Raw genomic sequence first — 3,208 nt, 5'->3', positions numbered from 1 at the left:
GGAGTCGGGGGGGTTCATAATATGGGGGGGTTGCCTAAAATGGGGGGGGGTCCTTAAATGGGGGGTTTTTCCTAAACTGAAACCAAAAGCCTTACTTTGAACTGAAGGTGCATGGCTGGGGAGCACACCCACACACTGCCAGGCAGCAAGCAAGAGGGTGAGACCTGTGACTTTGTCCCATGACATAATTTCCCCTCTGAATGCAAAGTCATCTGGGGTATGTAGTTCTATTCTTCTGAGAACCAGGTATTTGGAAAGTTGTCAGTCGTAGAACTGGAGTATGAACTCTTTAATTCCCCATGCTTTATATGATGTTATCATGTGGAATACCAAGAAGAAGATTCATAAAGCCATGACACTTTTTTTTTTTTGGAAAAAACAAAAAATCAAAACAAAAAAAAACCAAAAAAAATCCCTGTTGATTATATTGATGGTAAATTAATAAAGGTTTGGAAAGTGTGGCAGATATGTCTCCTGATAGAAACAGATTTTTAATAATGAATATAATGGCAATGTAGAAATGGCTTCTTTGGTGCCACTGAAAGACACAAATTTTATTTGTATGTAGCAGTAATGATTACATTAAAGCTATTTTCTTTAATCTTTTTCCAAATATTTGGCATAACTTTTGATGTTGCCTTGGTGATAGTTGGGAAAAAAAAAAAAAGGGATACTTTAGGGACTTGTAACGTTAATGAAAGATGATGCAATTGCCACCAGCAACTCACATTTGACGATATGTCACTGCATTGTATATCAAGAAAATATATGTGCAAGAGCTTTAATATAAGATAATGTCATGAAAATTGTCATTAAATTGTCATTTCCTTCTGGCTTTGGACCCAGCACTCTTCATTCCAACTGACTTTCAGCCCTGTAAGCACCTTCCTTCTGGAATTCTTCACTTCAGGCCACATATCTCCGTTAACTGCGGACTTGGGCAATTTGTTTTTCAGTGAAAACATTATTTCAGTCAGCTGCATTCTTTTGAGGAGGGAGCTTTCTCTCCACAGCCTGAAAGAAGAGCAATTTTGACTTCAGGTAGTGCTCTCCATGAGAGCACAACTACTAGAGCTATTCAGCTTGCTTAGAGGTTTGGTTCATTTTCTCCATCTTCACATAAAGAGTGTAGCAGAGGAGGAGAAAAGAAACAAACTGTCTCTCTAAATAAGGGGGAAGGGGCTTAGAACAGTGAGAGGAGTCATGCTTTCAGCTAGTACACAATTTGAATTCAAAATTATTCCCCCTTCTTTGGAGGAAAGCAGCCAGCTGAAGTTGCACTTTCTCAGTTATGGAATTGCTCGAGTCTGCTCTTCATGGTGGAAAGTGGCATTCCCAGAGGACCCCTATTCAAACCTTTCGGTTGCAGCGAAGAACAAGCAACTTCAACCTTCTGCTTCATGCTGAGGTGGATGTTTCAGTCTTCATCCTGAAAGAAGAGTGATTTTGCTTTCATGTAGTGTTCTCCCAAGAAAGGACAACTTTTAGCGATACTCAGTGTGCTAGTTCCCTTACTTAGAGAGATTCTTTTTTCATTTTCTCCGTCACAGAAGGTATGAGTGTAGCAAGTGTGGAGAAGGAGAAAGTAAACTGTCCCTCTAAATAAAGGGGAAGGCCCTTGGAATGGTGTGAGGAAGCATACTTTACGTAAGTACACATGATAAATTCAAAATCCTTCCTTTAAGAGCTGTGCAGAAATTGGTAGGAGTCCTCCAGTGGGTTTGAGGTGCTTTGGGGATACCTCCTCGACTGATGAAATCCTTTTATGACCAGCTAAAGGGATCTGACCCAAAAGAGCCCCAAGATCTGTCTAATGAAATGGCTGCAGCTTGGCAAGAGATCTTACAGAGCTGCATGGAAGGACTGCTCACACAATGGAACCCTATCCAAAACCTTGAAATAGCTGCCTGCAGATGTGAGACTGGAGCCGCCGCTGTTAGGTCATTCTCTCAGTGCTAAACCCCAACCATTCTGGTTGCTGTCTTCGTTACAACCCATGCATGCCTTTACCTCTTGGCTCAAGGTATTGGCAATGCTGCTCAGAAAATCTCAATTGCTCTCATTGCCTGATGTGATATACTTACAGAGCTCATTTTGTAATGTAAATGAGAAATGAAATCCTCCTCATAGTACTACAAGACTTTGGAGAACAAATCATCTACTTAGACTCCCTGACCATCTTTGTCGTGGCTAAATCACTAGATGTCTCCCTATGGATTTGGGTGCAAACCTCTCTGCTTGAGGGACCCATGCTGTTCACAGATGCATCCTCAACCACGGGTCAAGGGGCAGTGGTTTGGCAGGATTCTAGCAATAGTTGGCAGACTGCTATCTTCACAAACCGAATGGTCAGCATGCAGATGCTTGAGGTGATGGTTGTAGCAGCCACAGTGCACCTTTGGTGAGAGATACCCTGTAACATTTGTCACTGACTCCGCTTTTGCAGATGGGCCAGGAGGGCCTCCCAAGTACAGAGGCCTCTGGAATTCTGGAAGAGGCCTCGGCCTCCCACACAGCTCCTGTTGCAGCCTTATATGTGCGTAGTCACTCTGAGGTGCCAAGCTTTATTACCACGGGTAATGCAATAGCAGATAAAGTTGCCAGCACACATATTTTCACAGTCCAACAAACCCATGATCTACATTCCACTCTCCATATAGTTGCCCATGCGTTATCCAGGATTTGCTCTATTCCGCTGTCTGTTGCACATGATGTCGTCCAGGTGTGTCCTCATTGCAATTCTGCACCTGTAGTTGGGGCTGGGGTTAACCCTCGTGGCCTCGGACCACTGCAGATCTGGCAAATTGATGTCACCTGGGAGCCTTGCTCGTCTCCTCGCCAATGGTTGGCTATTACTGTGGACACCTCCTCTACTGTCATCATAACCACTCAGCATGCCAAATCCAACTTGATTGCAGTGCAATACCATTGGACAGCTGCTATTGCTGTGATTGGCTTACCCAGTCACATCAAAATCGACAATGGACACTTCTTGTTCTACTCAAGAATGGTTAGCACGGGGGAATCTCTCATACCACAGGTATTCCTGGCAACTCTCAAGGGCAAGCAATTGTTGAGCATGCTAACCACCTCCTCAAAGATAAGATACGTGTCCTTGGAGAAGGAAAAGGATATAGGGACAGAATACCTGTCAGTAAACAGGCTGAGATCCTAGCAAAGGCCCTCTATGCATTAAATCATTTCGAAC

The 3,208-nt window shown here is 43.5% G+C and overlaps 1 long non-coding RNA gene across 1 annotated transcript; it reads right to left on the bottom strand.

Moving 5' to 3' along the window:
• Positions 1 to 274: 274 nt before the first annotated feature.
• On the bottom strand, positions 275 to 1,426 carry LOC107309825. Its single transcript, XR_001553343.2, has 2 exons — positions 1,357 to 1,426; positions 275 to 1,014 (listed from the first exon to the last, which is right to left on the bottom strand). It is a non-coding gene; the product is annotated as an uncharacterized LOC107309825 (long non-coding RNA).
• Between the last annotated feature and the right edge of the window lie 1,782 nt (positions 1,427 to 3,208).

Source organism: Coturnix japonica, chromosome 2, assembly GCF_001577835.2.
Source record: "Coturnix japonica isolate 7356 chromosome 2, Coturnix japonica 2.1, whole genome shotgun sequence".
Taxonomy (NCBI): Eukaryota; Metazoa; Chordata; class Aves; order Galliformes; family Phasianidae; genus Coturnix; species Coturnix japonica.
This window is presented reverse-complemented; position numbering and strand designations above follow the sequence as displayed.